General features: G+C 35.4%; 1 long non-coding RNA gene across 1 annotated transcript; it reads right to left on the bottom strand.

The window, feature by feature from the left end:
• Positions 1–508: 508 nt before the first annotated feature.
• Positions 509–9,187, bottom strand: LOC115509742. Its single transcript, XR_003967477.1, has 3 exons — positions 9,112–9,187; positions 721–729; positions 509–523 (listed from the first exon to the last, which is right to left on the bottom strand). It is a non-coding gene; the product is annotated as an uncharacterized LOC115509742 (long non-coding RNA).
• Positions 9,188–17,849: the final 8,662 nt, after the last annotated feature.

Below are 17,849 nucleotides of genomic sequence, written 5' to 3' on the forward strand. Positions count from 1 at the left end.
CTATATTGTCAGTATTATCTAAGTCTATAATTATCTTTCTTTTTTTAAATTAAAAAAATGTTTATATATTTTGAGAGAAAGAGAGAGAGCAAGTGAGTGGAGGGAACCAGGGAGGGGCAGAGAGACAGGGAGAAAGAGAATCCCAAGCAGGCTCTACGACCATGACATCATGACCTGAGCTGAAATATAGAGTCCAATGCTTAACTGAATGACCCACCCAGGTGCCCCTATATTTATCTTTCTAAAATATGGTTTTGAATAGCTACGTAATGTTTTATCATTAGTCAATACTTTGGTATATATAACCATTTCAGAGTTATTAGACACTGAGTTTTCCTATTTGTATAATATACATAGTGTTTAAGAAAATATCTTGCATGTACAGTGTTTTACGTATTTCTGATTTTTTTTACAAGTATAAATACCAAGAATTAGAATGGCTGAAATTTGCTGATTTTATGTCATTGAAAAATGTTGAGTAATTGCTCTTTAAAAAAGACTGTGCGATTTGTACTATAATTAACTGTATTTAAAGTTGTTTCTCTGCCCCAAAGTGAACTCTGTGATATTTTTCTCATCTTAAAAAACCTAGGAGATATAACAATGTCTACTAACATATTCCTAATACAAAATTGATGCTTAATAAGTGTTAGTCTTTGTTCTAAGCCTTCATCTGCATTAACTCATTTAATTCCCATATAACTATGAAGTAGGCACTACTAATATTGTCTTTTGTGGATGAAGTGATAGTCACAAAATATGATAAATAACTTATTCCTCAAAACCAGGAACCATCAAAGTTGATATTTGAACCTGAACATTATTGCTACAGAATGAATATTATTAACACTGGTGTTTAGCTACTTCCCTGAGATTAAATATATTGTTTTATGTAGCCATTCCGTGCTTTTAAGCCTTTATTGCATCTTCACATCATAAAAGACTAGAAACTTAAAACTATTTAAGTATGGCATGAATGAATAAATATTTCAATTGTTATTTGTAATATGTCTTTTTATTTTGAGCTATTTATGGCATTTTATGGCAAAAACAATTTGATTTTTAATAGAGAAATCTACCTTTTTTCCTTGATTTTCTGCTTTTAATATTATTAGGCTTTAGAAAGGTGATCCATCTCCTCTATTAAATAAATACTGGCCTGTATTGAAGGGGGTCAGCAAGCTTTTTCTGTAAATAGACAGATAGCAAATATTTTAGGCTTCACAGACCAGGTAAATTTTCCCTCCCCTGGTCTCTCCTTCTCCTCCTCCTCTGCTTCCTTCTTCTCTTCTTCCCACTTCTTCCATTTTTCCTCTGCAAACCTTTGAAAAAATAAAGTTCTTAGCTCATAGGCCCTCTATGGGGCATTTGTTGACTGCTATTAGCATAAGTGTTACAGTGGTGAGTGATGAGTGATGCTGATAATGGCTATGCATTTATAGAACTCACACAAATCACACTTGACTGAAAAGAACTCACAAAGAATAAAGGCCACTGTGATACTATCTACAAGTTGGGAGATTCAGGGAAGACCATTTAATAGCATTGGACTGAGACCAAAAGGGTTGTGTAATCTGCGAATTACTGTCTTGTCTTATTAGTCTTAAATTTTAGTCTCTGAAACCTTAAATGCCAGGAAGGTAAGGCCAACACAAATCTTCATCACTACTCTATCATCAGATTCTAGTTTCATGCCATCAAGGGCTATGTAAATATTTGCTGGATAGATGAAGATCAGAGACTAAATAAAACCAAGGTAGAAGTATTTCACAGGTTCTCTTCTCATTTCTCAATTGAATACAAGCAATTCAAGATGGCTTGTATTCAATAGGTTGCTTTTTTCTTAACCTGTGTGGGAAGTTTGATTACTATGATTTTGTTGGCATAGGCTCTATTTCATAAGGTGAATTAGGGATATACCTTAAAGTGAACACTGAGTAGTGATTTATCAGTCAACTGTCACTTTTCATTAATTTGAAAGTTCTTCCAGATTCTGACAAGAGCCTGTCATTCTCACTTCCATGGATTATTTCAAATTTTTATCCATTTCTATGCCTTCTTAAATATTTCAGAGTGAGGTGTGAAACACATCACCTGAATCTGCTACGTAAATCTGAAGTGGAATCACAGATTTTAGAGGTAAAAAGTTCCTTTATCCTAGACTTAAATTTACATATCTCAATTCTTTGGTGAATGAGACAGTGAAAAAGCGTTTCTGTTAATGTGTGTGGTCTTTCCCTGGGATTGGCAAATTTGGAAGACTGATAATTTTAATTCAGGTGTCTCCTCTAAGGGGGCTTCTTTCCCTTAGTCTGTAAGGGCAAGTAAGATTTCTCTTTCGGTTTCATGGGATGTCCAGGGGTATGTGTGTGTGTGTTGTTGTTGCGGTTCTTTTGTTTTGTTTTACTGTAGGCGTATCTTATTTTTAGGTACTTTTTAAATGTTTGAGGACTCCCTCTTCCTCACTCTCCCGTATCCAACCACTGATGTTCTACCTCAATAAGAGATCTCCATTTTCACTGCCATGACCCTAGTCTGAACTGTCATCTCTGCTCACTAGGACCACATCAATGGTTTCCTAACTGTTCTATCTCCATCTACATTCTTATACCACCATTTTCTTCCAGTGTTGCATCCTGAGTCATAATTTAAAAATACAAATGTGATTATGTCATAAACTGTTTTAAAATCTTTCAGCAACTCTCCTTCGCTGAGAAGACTTACTTCAGGGTGGACTATACAAGAGTAGCTGTTGGAGCTACCTGCTGCCCACTGGACTAGCTGCATTAGAAACCAGAAACCTCTTAGCTTTTCATGTCAGCCAGCCTGGTCTTATGTCCATGCCACAAGTCATATTGTTCCTTTTCACTTTCAGGCTTTCACAAGTTCTGAAAGCTGTACTTTCATAATCCTTCTCAAGCACTGGGTGTAATCCTTGTTTTCATTCCAAGTCCAGATGGAATGTCCTTTTCTCCATGATGCTCTGGCATTGGTTAGATTTCTCCATTTACCAGCTCTCTTAGCACCCTGTTATTTGCTTCCACACTATTTGTCAGTAATATACAAAGAGGTAGATCTAGAGCTAAATGTAGCAAGAGAAGGAAAACAAAGTGTTGGTGATATTATAATAATTACAAGTAGTACACTACAATATTAACAATTATTATTTTAGGGAATTGGAATTAAGGTACAGGGATGACTATGTACATGTGTGTGCTTGTGTATGGATGCATATACTTTCATATTTTTCACTACTTCACATGTAGTTTTTGCAATTATCATATCTAGCTTTTAGAGTTAAGGAATAATGATAGTTTTTGTCTGTCTCATCTATCAGAAGGTGTATTTAAAGAGATCAGGGACTGCTATTTTTTTTTTATTTAATTTTTTTCCCAACGTTTATTTATTTTTGGGACAGAGAGAGACAGAGCATGAACGGGGGAGGGGCAGAGAGAGAGGGAGACACAGAATCGGAAACAGGCTCCAGGCTCTGAGCCATCAGCCCAGAGCCTGACGCGGGGCTCGAACCCACGGGCCGCGAGATCGTGACCTGGCTGAAGTCGGACGCTTAACCGACTGCGCCACCCAGGCGCCCCAGGGACTGCTATTTTAATTCTAGGGCATGTAAAATTTTAGCACTGTGCGTTATACTAAGTTGTCACTCTTTATATATCTGGTGAATATACTAATAAAGAAGGAAAAATGAAAAATGATTTAATAAATAAATGCAATATCTTTGTCACACCTACTGTAACTTAAAGTTTATTTTTCTTCTCCTTTAGTTTTGTAGGTCCACAACCTTATTTTTACAGATTAAAAATAAAAGCACGAATTTTGATTAATTAAACTACAACATTTTCTAAACCTGTTTTTGCCTCAAGCAGCATCCTTTTAAATAGGCATTTTCTAAAGACCGGGTCTTAAAATGTAGAAAATAGGGTGGTGGTAGAATAGCAGGGAAAATATTTCCTGTGTAAGAACAAGCTTTATGACTCAGTTCTTACCATATGTACTTTATCTTAGTCTACAAGAATTTGTAGCAAAATCCAGTCTTAGATTCTTAGACTTCAAGGAGCATGACCAAGAAATGACCTTCCATCAGAGGATTCCTAATTTCAGGCAGCATTTCTAAGGCTGCTTTCAGTGGAACTCTACTTCCCTATAATTCCTTAATTATACTTAAGGAAGGGTGTCAAAATTCATTACCTAACTAGTTCTTAAAAAATGAAGCATTTCTCTAACTACGGATGTAGTGGTACTAGGGACTTCAGTAATCTATCTGAAGCACATACAACAACATCTGGATTATTTGCAAACTATTAGCTTTGGATCCAAAATAGCTTTTATGTTGCTATGTAATCACCACTGTGCACTTTCCTACATCTCTGTGGGTTGCACTGAGAAATAAGTGCCAACTTTTTTTAAGGAAATGCTTAGATTTAACATATCATGGAGGATTAATTCCTGTATCCAGCTGAATTTCTGCTGTTGCTATCACTGTCATTTTCACTGATCAGTGTTAATATGCATATGATATCATGAGCAAAAGTGTGTGCAAAATTACGGTTTTTTTGAAAAGGAATGTATTTGGGTGGGAATAGTAATGACAAACTACATGATATTTTTCCCTCAGGCATAAGAAATCAAACATGTACATAGAGTAAAACGGTCAAGGCATCCTTACCTTGTTAAAAAACCAAAATGTTAATCTCTGTAATTGTACTCGTAGAGAGTACAATCTTGATATTATATAAAATAAAAATTTTGGAACAAAACTATATTTATTGTGAGTGCATTATGCAGAGCTATGTTAAGGCAGAGAGTTTGAAAGCATGAGAAAAGTTCAATTTAATATAGTCTTTTTTTTTCTTGGTGTGTTTGCCAAAGTTGTTAAAAATCTCTATTAGTGGAACTGCCTGAAAATATATATGAAAGAGCCAATAAAATTAAAAGGAGTGAGCCCAAATGTCCATTACTGAATGGATAATGAAGATGTGGTATGTACACAATGGAATATTACTTAGACATACAATAGAATGAAATCTTGCTATTTGCAACAATGTGGATGGATCTAGAGACTATTATGATAAGTGAAATAAGTCAGTCAAAGATAAAGATACATACCATATGATTTCACTCATATGTGGAATTTAAGAAACAAAATAAACGAGCAAAGGGAAAAGAAGAGAGACAGAGGCAAACCAAGGAACAGACTCTTAACTATAGAGAACAAACCGTGGTTACCAGAGGGGAGTTGGGTGGGGGGATGGGTGAAATAAGTGATGGGGGTTAAGGAGCCCACTTGTGATGAGCACCGGATGCTGTATGGAAGTGTTGAATCACTAAATTGTACACCCGAAACTAATAAATATTACACTGTAAGTTAACTAACTGGAATTTAAATAAAACCTTGAAAAAAAGAAATTAAAAGTAGCATATTTATGTTTGAATTTAGGTCTATAGTCCTTAAGTTTGGGGGGGTCACAGACCTTTCAGAATATCTGATGAAAAGGATGAATACTTTCCACAGAAAGTAATCCACACACAAATAAACATCCAGCTGCATGTATGAACTTATGCTACATCTTCTTACCTTCCCCTGACCCTCCCATCCACAATACCACCTACCAACATCCTTCCATCTGGGCCAAGGACTCTGGTGGACACTGCCTCAGAGTGTGAGCCCCTCTATGCCTCCATATAATAAACATCACAGGCATAGAAATCATATTATATAGAAAATAAATTAAAAATTGAAGAATTTATATATGAAGAGCAAGATTATATTAAGGATAGCACAAGTGCCAACATCCTGTTACCAACATCTATATGTACCGTCTAACTAAAGATGATTATTAATCATCATCTTGATACTCTTCATTTATAAAATTAAAATACTAAATAAACACATATACTATCATTTCTGATTCATAATGTAAAATTTAGGCAACTTGCTACCTTTTTTTTTTAATGTATGGTGAAACCGGCTTTCCTTCTTTGTACTTAAGTATAGGAATAGTAACACCAGACTATGAATTCCTTTGGTATAGGAATGAGGTCTCATTTTTTTTTTCATCTTGCAAAGGATCTTCCTCACTCAAGAAGTGAAATGAATATTTGTGCAGAGAAGGACCAAAGGAGGGAAGGAAAGAAAAAAGGAAGAAAGAAGTGAGGAAGGAAGGAGCCTATAAAGGAAAGAATGAACGAAGAAGAAATAGAATGGCTGAGCCAACTGCCAACTTACTTACTAATGCTTGTCTTGCTCTAAATTCCTCCTATGAAATGAAAACCTTTTTGTTAGCATGAATATTTGAAAAGTTCATGGAGAAAATAAGAACTTGTAGAAAAGAGAACATCCTCCGATTCACTCAGGCTCTTTGTCAGGCTGTAAATTAGGGATGGCACTCTGGGCACTGGAATAACAAAATGAACATGCCCAAGTTTGTGCTTCCCTATCTCTCCCTTCTGTCTGCTTCTTTCAAACTTCAATATTCAAGCCCTTCACTACAATATTCTAAAATCATCTCTTTCTACTTCTCAGTCCATTAACTTTACTCCCTTTCCTTCACAGTTGATCTTTATTTATCATTTAAATGGACTTTCTTACTCATAATACCTATGATTGAGCCATAAAGAAGGCAAAGCATTTGCACTGTAAAAGAAATGCTATTAAACCAAAGGGATTTATTTCTAAGGATGAGATGAAATATCTCTATGTGGTATCTATGGTATTTTTTTTTTCTCAAGAGTCTTTTTCCACAAGTCAAGTATTTCTAAAAATCACATAGTTTACCTAACAGCCTTTTCTTTTTTCTAGTTTGGTAGTTCATTTCATTTGTTTGGGTCTGCAGTGAACGGAAACAGGGGCAGTTTGAGAAGTCCTGAAGAACATCACCAGAGTTTAGGATGGCCGAGACGGGTTAAGCTCTCTCACTGCCATTTCCTCATTTAGACTGTCCTGTACAACAACGTATCTTGCATGACATGCTGCTAGTTGAAAAGGCTATTGCTCACATCGTAGTCTGGTCTCACAGAACACCAAGGCTTACGGGACAGAAAAACCCAGATTCGAAATCCAGAACTACTACACCCAGACGTGGTAAGTGCTTGTGCTTTCTGAACTCTTGAAGTTTTCTGACAGGGTATAACTAACAGTGTCATTATGATGATTTAACAACATTGGGTGTATAACACACAGAGCTACACACACACATATATACTAACTGCCCAATAATTAAATATTTTAAAAAATTTTAATGTTTATTTATTTTTGAGAGAGAAAGAGAGAGAGAGAGAGAGAGAGAGAGAGAGAAAGAGAAAGAGAGAATGAGTGGGGGAGGGGCAGAGAGACAGGGAGACACAGAATCCAAAGCAGGTTCCAGGCTCTGAGTTGTCAGCACAGAGCCCGATCTGAGCATTGAACTTGTGAACTGTGAAATCATGACCTGAGCTGAAGTTAGATGCTTAACTGACTGAGTTACCCAGGCCCCCCTAATAATGAAACATTTTCATCTCTGCTTTCCCACCTACTTTTATTAGTAATGTCCTGCTAGGAAGAAAGGACATAATTTAATTGTTAAATTCAGATAAATATCTCATAATAAATATATAAATGATAACTGATCAATTTATGTTAAACTATGAGACTACATTGTTAGAGTTTCTCCTTCCACTACTTAATATCATTATTCAAGTATTTGGGACATATCTTTGAACATTATTTGGTGATCAATTTTTAATAGTGGTATAGTATTTAATTCTAACAACAAACAAAATTTTCAATGTAATATATTTTTTATCTTTTTGTTTTTCATGCTTATTAGTTCTATTATATAAAGAATATGATCTGAAATGAGCAATACATGTAAAATTTTATGTCCAACATGATATTGCATTAATTACTAGAGTAGCAAGTCTGGGGACAGTGTAGGGGAGAAAAGATTTCCTTGACCCTGTTAGGGACCTTGCTGGATTTGAAAGTTAAACCGACAAAGAGAGATTAATAGAAAAAACTCCACAAATTGTGTTGAATTTTGACATGTACATGGGAGCCTTCACAAGAGAATGAAGACCAGAAGTATCCAGAGCTATTCAAGAACTGAATAGATATTTTTTTCCAAGGAAGACCTATAAATGATTTCATGAAAAGATGTTTACATCAATAATCCTCAGGGAAAAGCAGATCAAAACTACAGTGAGATATCACCTCATACCTTTTATAATGGCTACTATCAAAAACGACAAGAAATAACAAATGTTGGTGAGGATGTGGAGAAAGGAAACCCTTATGCACTGTTGGTGGGAATGTAAATTCATCAATTATTGTAAACAGTATGAAGCTTCCTTAAAAAGTTAAAAATAGAACTATCATGGGATCCAGCAATTCTCCTCCCGGGTATTTATCTGGAGAAAATGAAAACACTAACTCAGCAGATATATGTGCCCCATTTTCATTGTAGCATATTATTATTTACAACAACTAAGGAAACAACCTAAGTGTCTATCAATGGATGAACAGAAAAAGAATATGTGGTATATATATGCAATGACATATTATTCTGCCATAAAATTGGAAGGAAATCCAGCCATTTGTGCCAACATAGATGGACTTTGAGGTCACTATGCTAAGTGAAAACGTCAGACGGAGTAAGACAAATACTGTGTGATCCTACTTATACGTGCAATCAAATAACAACAACAACAACAACAACAACAACAACAAACCCAAACTCATAAAAATAGAGAACAATTTGGTGGTTGCCAGAAGTGAGGGGTTGGGGGTGAGGCATTCAGCGAATGTGGTCAAAAGGCATAACCTCCTGTATAATTTTTAAATATTTATTTACTTTTGAGAGAGAGAGAGAGACAGAGAGACAGAGACAGAGACGCGAGCAGGGGAAGGGCAGACAGGGAGACACAGAATCCTAAGCAGGCTCCAGACTCCGAGCTGTCAGCACAGAGCCTGACGCAGGGCCAGAACTGGACCATGAGATCATGACCTGAGCCAAAAATGGACACTCAACTGACTGAGCCACCCAGGCACCTCATAAATTCCTCTATTTATAAGATAAATAAGTTCTGGGGATGTAATGTACAACACGATGACTATACTTAAAAATGCTGTATTGTATATTCAAAAGTTGCTAAGAGTGTAAATCTTAAAAGTTCCTCATCATAAGAAAAAATTGTCACTATGTAAGGCGATAAATGTTAAGTAAACCTAACGTTGCAATAATTTCTCAGTATATACATAAGTAATTAGGTTGTACACCCTAAAGTAATACCAACACTATTTCAGTAGAACTGGGGGAAAAAAAGAAGTAACTAGGAAGATAAGGATTAGTTTAACAAGATTTATTTGCACAGATTTCTTGGCCCCAAGTTTCCCAATTCCGATGTTAGGAATGTTGCTGGTTTTTTTTTCCCTCCTGCATAGGGAGGATATCTGTAACATGGAAATTATGTTACCTACTTTAGGCAAGACAGGCAAGTTGGAGGAGGTCAGACTGAGTTTACTATTTCTGCCTTTTTTTTTTTCTTAAATTCTTTCAGCATAGGATATTCAGTATGCCAAGGTGCCATACTTTGGGGTAGCATGTAAAAGCCAATAATTTTAAGACTCTTTCAATTTAGTTGTAATGCAAAATATCATTCAGAAGTAACATGATGACTTCTGGTTTCTGGTCCCACACGTAAGGAGCTTGAAAGTTGCCACTGCATCCTAACAAGTCAAAGCTGAACAGACTGAGAAATTAACAATTCTCCTTGGATCCATAAGAAAGTGGAGGACACAGTGCATTCTACTGGCCCCAGGATTGGAATGACAGAGGTGAACACAGGAGGTTGAGGCTTCCCAGAGCCGAGACTCAAGGAGTGAATGGATTCAACCCTAGGACATAAGTGAAGGGTAAGAGAAATCTAAACTATAACCAAAAGATTGTTGGAAGCTTAGTGCAGATAACTCTGAGAGTTATCAACTCCAAAAGAACCCAGTCATGAGAGTGGGGAGGCATAATATTGTGAGATTTCCCTAGGGGAACCCTACCAGGTTCCCACAGCGAATGTCAGAGACAAATCCTTTCAGGTTTCAGGGGTAAGGAAAAAAGAACCATTTTGGAATATGCCAAAGCACTCTCTTCTTAAAAAGGTCTGCCCTCAGAGGAAACTAGTTAACCAGAGACTATAACCTTCTGGGTTATTATCAGAGCTTAACTGACCTGGAAGAAAGGAAATAAATAACTTCAGCCCACTCTAGCCATGCTGTTCCATCTACAGGTTGGGTGGGGGGAGCAGGGTGGGGCTAAAACTTACTGATCAGGTGCATAGTGTCAGTAAAAGACAGGCCTAATCATGGTATGGTTGTATGTTTCCTCTCTCCCACACTCCACCACCTCATTACCTATTTACATCAGTTCCTATTTATTCACTTTCCCCGCAGCTGTACTGAGGTATGATTAACAAATAAAAATTATATATATTTAGGGTATACAATATGATGGTTTAATATACATATACATTGTGAAGTGTGGATATCTCTAAAATGTCAAACATAAAAGTAGGTAAATAAGTCATCGTGTAAGTCACAGAGTTACAAATTATGCACATATGTACTTGTTGATATATTTATCCATATTATTGCTAGAGATATTCATGATGCATATCTTTATCAGAAGAGCTCCATTCTTTAACAGAAGTGCCCAGATCGGTAGTATTTTTATTTTCCTCTTGCTTTACTTTTTGGTTTAGTATTAATATTATAACTTCTACTTATTTTGCATTGATTTTTATAAATCATTTTTGTACATTTTGCTTCCTATTTCTGATTCATTTCACTTCAGATTATCATTTTTATGCCACATATTGTAACCTTTGATTTTTCTGCTGGGTCTGACAGACTAGGTTGATTTACAATGTCATGTAAAACTCTGACATTTATTGTTACAATTGTTATGCTTGACTTACCTCTTTTATCTTATTTATGCTTTGTAGTAATGCATTTTTTTAGTTTTAAATTTTCTTTCATTTTAATGTTTGGCTGTGTGGATAATACTTGTAGTTTTCACTTTGATGATTTAAAATGTAAGCATTCTTTTAAAATTTCTGCTTCCAGGTATTTTCAATTGTTAAATATGTATATGTGCATGTATGAGTAGATGTTAAAATTTTCCACTTGAAAACAATCAATTAATAAATAATAAATAAATAAAAATAAATAAAATAAAACCTAAGCGAGTATTCATTGTTTGCTAACATTGTTGATTCAGCCTTAATATTTTAGGCCATTATATACTGATTAGATATTCCTAAATGTGCTTTTTCCTCTCTTACCTTCTCTCTCTTTTCCTACCTCTCTTGCTTCTTCTTTGTTAACCAACCATGAACCTCATTTTGCCAATGAAGAATCTGTGACTTCGCGAGATTACATAACTTTGCCAGGTCACACAGATCTAAGTATTGACCCCGGTTCCAGATTGACTCCAGAGTATTTACTCTTTATCATTGCATTTATGAATTCTCTAGCATCCTCTTGTTATTACCTGTAAAATACCAATGATAGCTGAGATCTTAGAAACCAGATTTCCTTTAGGACACAGGCAAGTTTCAGACACAGAAACTATTGAAGTTTAAATGTCCATCACTACTGAGGGTTTGTTAGACTTTGGCAATATTCCCAACAGCCAACTATTGATTATCATTTACAAGGTTACAGTTTACAGTGACTCTCCATTCTGATAAAAGAGTAATGAGCTTCTTTACTATAGGCATTAATTACAGGGTCTGATTTAAATGCCTTTTTTCTTACAGCACCTTTATTTCTGGCTCAAATAATATAGATTATCCATCAGTGTCTCTGATTCAGTGTTTGTTTTTTTGTTTTTTTAATGTTCATTTATTTTGAGAGAGAGAGAGAGAGCGTGCACACGTGCATGAGTCGGGGAGGGACAGAAAGACAGAGAGGGAGAAGGAAAATCCCAGGGGCACCATCCCAGGAACCATGAGATCATGACCTGAGCCAAAATTGGAGTTGGATGCTTAACCTACTCAACCATCCAGGTGCCCCTGTTTGTTTGTTTGTTTTTAATGCTTTAATGCATTCTCTTAGGAGAAAAAAAATTCTCCAACATACCTCTTTCTCTAACCATGATGTATTTTTTTGTTTATAGGAAAGTCAGAAAAATAGCTGAATTTCTTGATAATGCATCTTTTTTTTTTTTTTAAATTTTTTTTTTCAACATTTATTTATTTTTGGGACAGAGAGAGACAGAGCATGAACGGGGGAGGGGCAAAGAGAGAGGGAGACACAGAATCAGAAACAGGCTCCAGGCTCTGAGCCATCAGCCCAGAGCCTGACGCGGGGCTCGAACTCACAGACCGCGAGATCGTGACCTGGCTGAAGTCGGACGCTCAACCGACTGCGCCACCCAGGCGCCCCATTGATAATGCATCTTTAGGGTGATCATCGGTATAAAGAATACTTTGGGCCTTCTCTTCTGGTGATTTAAATAGGTACTTGTCAGGAGGCATTAGTGCTCTCCTTATAAGTGGAAACCTCTCTGGAAATAGAGTTTGTAGAAAATAATAACATAGAGTCATTGTAATAATGAAAATAACAAAGTATATTGGGTTACTTTGGTTAAAAAACAAACAAAACCCATTAGACAGTATCACCAAATCACAGTTATACACCAAATCAAGTATTTCCTTCTTGCCTTTGTTATTATTTGACAGATATTTGGACAATATTTTGTTAATCTTTTCTTATGTGCCAGCCTCTCTAATGTTTGATAGAGAAACAAAATCCTTTTCAATCTCAATCATCCCGTACAATATTCTAGGTGGCCATTTTTAATAAATATGGGTAGGTAGGCAAAAGGAAAATTATTCATTGTTCTTCTCTGACCATAGATATCTTAACAGTCATCTAGAAACATACTTTAAATGACAGATATGTCTTTCAACCCTAGACCTGATTGTGAAAATGCATGTTATTCTTAGGATGTAATATAGTGACTTTCACTCTTTCTGTGCAGTGTGAGTGTGTGTTTTAGTGTTGGGTTATCCCAGAAGCAGACACAACTATGGGAGTGTAAATTATTGTAAATGATTGAGCAACAACTGCTGTAGGAAAAATACATCATGGAATGAAGAAAGCATGCTTGGAAAGGGAGGAACCCAAATAAAGACATGATTTCAGGTGATGTCCAGACTCTTTCTGGTGTCTTAGGGAACTCTGGAGTATAAACTAGTTTTAGGCCAAGAGGACTGACTTTTCTCCTCCCCACAGGTCAGTCATTGGCCATAAGCTATCTCTAAGGTCATAAAATTCTCTGGAAATTCTGGTTTTCCTTGAAAATCTAGCATCTCTAGTGGTCAAGGGCACCCATTGAGGCCCCAAGTCAAGAATGAGCTGGTAACAGGAAAGTTTGAGGAAGATCATGGCTAAGTGCAGGGAATTTTTAAGAGGTATCCGAGGATTTAGACCAGGCCTTCACAGTATTTACATGTGATTAATATTGTTGAACTTTTTGAGGTTCCTGGGTGGCTCAGTCCCTTAAGCATCCGACTCAATTTCTGCTCAGGTCATTATCTCATGAACCATGAGATTCATCCCTGTGTCAGGTTTTGGGCTGACAGGGTGGAGCCTGCTTTTGATATCTCTCTCTCCCTTCTTTGTGTCCCTTCCCTGCTTTCTCCCTCTCAAAATAATTAAATACTAAAAAATATGTGGTTGAATTTTTTTTCCCAAATCTCCACCATCCTTGAGCTGTTCTGTGTGTTTAATGTTTTCTTGCTTCTTCCCATCCTTATAATGGAAAGGAAGCATTGGCAAAATGAGGCAGGGGGCAACTTTTTTGAAAAACAAGTCTGAAAAAAAAAAGTACCTGCTCAAATCAAAGAAACTTAAAATATATCTCTGTTTCCCCTGAATGTTCCAAAACGCATTTGGCTTCACAATAGTCCTTCCACTGTGCAGTAATGGACTGCTTATTTGTTCCAAATCTAGGAATCACACATCACCTTAAAATTGGTCACAAGAAAGACTCATAGTTTTGTATTAAATAAGTCTATTACTTGCAAGTAAAAAATATATTCTTCTTTTCTTTTCCATAATAGCAATCCTAATGACTAAGAAAAATTACTAGAAGACATTTATTTTTCACCCTTGCACCTTTCACACAAACCTGTTGCCTGTGGAAAATGCCTTTAATTTTAATTTAAAATAAAAGTCTGTTTCTTTACATCTAAAAATTTTCAGTACTAGCTAAGGAAAAAAATAAACATAAATTAAAAAAAGGAACAAAATAGTTAAATTTGTGGTCCTTGACACTTAATAACTACAACATTGGCCATCCTACCAAAACAAAAATGTCAGAGAATAGACAGGAAATCCCATTTGGGGAATTTTTCCAATGAAATCCTGAAACCAGCAATCAAATTAGTCTCTCTATTAGACTCCTAGAAGGAGGCACCAAGATGATCTATAATTAAATTCCTGGAATCCAATTTACACTAGCCACCCTAGAATAAACATCATTAAACTACACATTACTCATCAAAGCAATGCATAAAAGTTTGCTACATAGCTAGAAAGGCATGAGCAAAGACACGAATTATGTATAATATTTAGATTCCTCAATCTAATGAACAGAAGCAGAATACATGGCAAAAGGAGGTTACGAAATTGCTGTCTACTGGAGAACTTGATGCATAATGGATTATATGCCATTTTATTTATTTGGCTGTTCTTAGAACATTAAAATCCCACCTTTTCCTAGCCCCCTACTTCACTTCTTTCTCTAAACATAAATATTCAAAATGAATACACACCTGAGAAGTTTGGCTATAAGGTTTTCAGATGATTTCTTTCTATATTTCAAAATAAAATTGATATAAAGTCTGTTTCCTTTATATTACATATATATGTGAATATATAGCATAGTGAATATTAATAAATGATATGTTTCCAGTAAACTGTTTGAAGAAGAATTAAAGTATGAAGACATTTTTCTCTCACTTGGAGGATGAGTATTGTAAGGAAGGTTATACATATGCATATATATGCCTTGCATTTCTACATGCTTTATTTATCTACTATTTATATATAAATACGTAATATATACATATATATGTGGCTTATTTAAGAATGTACAAATACAAGAGAATGCACAAATAACTCATGCTTTAAAGGCCATAATTAATTGCCTTATTTCACAGAAGCAAATATGCTTTTTATTTCAATTCAATGTGTTCTCATTGGGAGGTCATTTTTGAAGGAAGGCAGTAATTATAACTGGTGAACCATTTGATATTTGAAAGAAAGGACAGACTATGCTCCTTGGATGCCTCTGTAAGAGAGATTTTTTGGTTACACGTGAGACATAATAATTCTTGGGCTCATTTGTATTATTTAACCTTAAAATTTGCCAAATATTACCACTACCAGAAGATGTAACTGACCACTCCAATCTTAGAAAACAAGCACATAATCTTCACTGTTAAATGTTCATTTAAAATTTCTTTTTTTTTTTTCTTTTTTTTTTTTAACGTTTATTTATTTTTGGGACAGAGAGAGACAGAGCATGAACAGGGGAGGGGCAGAGAGAGAGGGAGACACAGAATCGGACGCAGGCTCCAGGCTCTGAGCCATCAGCCCAGAGCCCGATGCGGGGCTCGAACTCACGGACCGCGAGATCGTGACCTGGCTGAAGTCGGACGCTTAACCGACTGCGCCACCCAGGCGCCCCTAAAATTTCAAAGTAATATCAGTTGGAAATTTGTTTTAAATGAAGTGATCAAATTAAGGTATCTATATTTACTCTATTTTAATAATAATAGTGATAACTAACAGTAATAACTTTAAAATAAATATATAAAAATCATTTTTCACAAATTCAATGAAGTATAATGGTGACTTAAAATTGATTTATAATTACTAGTGAATACAGAGTTACTTTAATTTTATACAAATAATTTCAATTGAATTTCGAACATTTGGAAAAATCAGGAAACTCACAAAAATATTTACAGAAATGACCAAGAGCAAAGATTGGAAAACTTTTTCTGTAATGATTTTAGGCTTTCTGGGCCATAAGATCTCTGTTTCAACTATTCGACTCACTGGTTATAACAGAAGTAATCATAGACAGTACTGAAATAAATGAATATGACTATGTTCAATAAAACTTTATTTATGGACACTGAAATTTGAATTTCATATCATACCTCATGTGTCACAAAATGTCATTTTTCTTTTGTCTTTTTAAGCATGTAAGAATGTATAATTTATTTTTAGCTCACAGAGAAACAAGATACGGAGAAGCAGGCAGTAAGCTGGATTTAGCCTGTGGGTCTTAGTGTGCTGATCTCTACTCTGGAGTTCTAAAGTATCATCTTCTACCCATTGGCAGTACTGCTATTTGACAAGTGCTTCGCCCTCTCCTATTTATGTAACGATACATGCATACATGTGTTTATACTTAGTACAGTATTACAATGTATATACACGCATATTTACCTCCTTTGTAAAAATCAGCACAATAGTATGTAATTAAGATACTTTCATGACAATAGGTGGCTTTAAATATTATCGTAATTGGCTCATACAATTATCAGCATCACCATTATTAATGCAGCTTTCCCCCATCTTATAGATAAGAAAACTGGGGCTTGGAGAAGATTTAGAGGTTCCAGGTCTGACCCTCTGTTTTGGTGGTAGAGAGATCCAAGTAAAATAAATAAATAAATAAATAAATAAATAAATAAATAAATAAATAAATAAAGCAAGCAAGCAAGCAAGCAAGCAAGCAAGCAAGCAAGCAAGCAATAAAATAAATGGTCTCTGCCATTTCTGTAACAACACTTTTGGAACCACTGTGCCTGGTAAAGTGGGGGGAAAAGACATAGGGAATAATTAAGTAATAATAAGCAATATTTTAACCAAACAATGGAGACCTGGAGAAGATTGATTAATCATCTTTCTCCTAAAAAAAAAAAAAAAAAAAAAGAAGCACTCACCAATATAACATTGATAATCATTTACTATCATCTAGATTCAGATACTCTCTTTCAGCTGGGTGGTGCTAAAAAAAAACACTCTTAAACTCTCCCTCTTTAGCCTTTATTTTCTTTACTCGTGTTAACCATGAACCTTCCCTTGGCAAAAATTTGCCATTAACTATAATAAATTCAGTTTGATTTTCTTGTATTACAAATTTCCATATCTAAGTTTAGATTAGTCATTTTTCTTGGAGTTGGTTGTGGTCAAACTCCTTGAGTTTTCCTTTAAAGTCTACTACATGACCTCCACTATTAGTATACATTATCATTTACTTTTATCGTATGCTACTAGTATAATTAATTAGCCCAGTTGTCAGAAAGCCATTTTAGCCCTCTTCCTCATTTTTTCTAATTTCTTCAGAAAACCCTTAAATTTTTTCCCCAGCTGCTTTCTACTTCACATGGTTGTATAAACTAAATTGAATGAGGCCTAATTCACAGTAGCTGCTAAATGCATTTTTTGGTTTCTTACTTTTCCTCCTCTCTCTTAATTAATGAATTATGGCAGAGCAAATAAAAACCCTGTGCTTTGGCTTACTATAAGTGCCTACTGAAAAGTTCATTTCTTTCTTTTTCAGTTCATTATGTAAAACATTTAATGCAGCCAGGAATTACAGCCTAAGCTCAACTATGGGTGTGTGTGTGTGTGTGTGTGTGTGCTCACGTGCTCACACTGTAAGATCTGTTAGCCCTAATTTTCTGGTAATAGAGTATCTTTAAATTCTTAAATGTTACTTAATTTTTATGCATGTTTTCTCTGAGATCTCAGTTTCAAAATCACACTTTTACAG

Source organism: Lynx canadensis, chromosome A3, assembly GCF_007474595.2.
Source record: "Lynx canadensis isolate LIC74 chromosome A3, mLynCan4.pri.v2, whole genome shotgun sequence".
Lineage (NCBI taxonomy): Eukaryota > Metazoa > Chordata > Mammalia > Carnivora > Felidae > Lynx > Lynx canadensis.